The sequence below is a fragment of the Pelecanus crispus genome, chromosome 11 (assembly GCF_030463565.1).
Source record: "Pelecanus crispus isolate bPelCri1 chromosome 11, bPelCri1.pri, whole genome shotgun sequence".
NCBI classification, from domain to species: Eukaryota; Metazoa; Chordata; class Aves; order Pelecaniformes; family Pelecanidae; genus Pelecanus; species Pelecanus crispus.
In genome coordinates this window covers 15,344,333-15,345,980 of record NC_134653.1, presented here as the reverse complement: position 1 = coordinate 15,345,980, position 1,648 = coordinate 15,344,333, and positions in this window count along the sequence as shown.

Below are 1,648 nucleotides of genomic sequence, written 5' to 3'. Positions count from 1 at the left end.
TAAGAATGAAAAATAAATTATCTTTAAAATTGAAACAGAGAGAGAAAGAGACTATATGAATCACTGAAAAATGGGGCAGTAACATATATTTATACTGGTGAGGGATGAACTGAAATTTATTAAGAGTTCAATCCCCACATTTATTATATAAGATATACGAGACAAGCCTCCTATTTAAAAAAAAAAAAAAAAAAAAGTATATTTCATTTAAACACCACGATAAAAGCAACCTGAAAAAATGTTTACCAAATGTTAGGCTTCCAATTCAAAGTGTGGATGACACATCTTTTTTGGAATTGCACACACAAGATGTCTAACGTGGGGAATAACAGAATTTATTTGCAATTTTAATTTTCATGAGATGGCTTTACAACTCCCACTCTCCAAATGATTATATGTCATTTTAGCCTATTAAAATAATCTTGAAAGTTTGAAGGTGCAGCCCATATTAGAAAATATTTTGTTTATAAAGCTCCTACAGTACTCCTAGTAGTCATTTTAAAATGTATGTCTGAAATAGTTATGTAAGAAAAGCATTTGAAATTTTTTTACAATATATATTGGGAATGTTTTCACTTATATAAATAACTACTGATAATATGACTTATGAAGAAATTATTACTACCATATGTGGAATATAGTGACTTCTAAACAGATTTAAAAAAAATACCCGTCAAACCCAGAAAATATGTATATCTGTCTTTAGAAATTAGTGTTTATATCACAACCGTGATTTGTGAATAAAGAAAAATGGTTTGTAATATCAAAATAAAAGCTTAGTCTGAAAAGGTAAAAATATGTTGGTGTTCAAAGTCATTTTGCTTTTCTTTCTTACTGTGTTGGTTGAAGAGCTATCCACAGTTGCACCATCTATACCGTACACAATGTACTTATAAAGAGATGTGCTATTGTGACAAGGTTCACGGCTTTTTTTTTAGTGCCTGGAAGTGGTGGTTGGGAGCCTGGCTGGGCAGAGGACTCTGGTGAGGTTAGTGCCTGCCCTGTGTGCCCAGCCCTCCTGCCCAGGGAGTGCTGGCCGTGTGTCTGTCTGTGTGTGTGTATGGGAGGGGGGCAAGAACCTCATCAGCGGGCCCAAGCTTGGCCGCTGCTGCTTTTCAGTCAGAGGCCAGAGGGATGAGACTCAGCACGGGACTGGGTTGAAGGTTTGCTTCCCAAAAAGGCAGGTTTAATCCAGTACCAGATGTATTTTTCAGGCAACGCAGCATGATGCATGAGGAGGAATTGGGTTTTGTTTGTAGGAAGAAAAAAAGGCATCTTCCCAAGCTGACTGCATTTAAACAGGACATTTCATCTAAGTGGATCACAAAATTACCACTGAACTGCACCTGACCTCTGAGATGAAATGTGACTGTAGCTGCTCAGCCAAGGGCTACTCAGGGAGCACCAATTACTGAGGAGGGCCAGTTCCTATGAGTGCGTGCCCGCTGCTCTCAGCTGGGCCCTGCACTACTTCCCTCCTGTGATGGATGGGTTAGCCTTTGCTTTAGCAGTCTTTTTCATGGACAGCTTCTATTTCTGTGCACCTTCAAGTACAGGGGAGGAAAGAAAGGTAACTCTGTTGATCTGAAACCAACAGTGGAATTTCTGCAGCTCTGGAAGGCTCCTTCTTGTCACTCCCAGGTTTGTC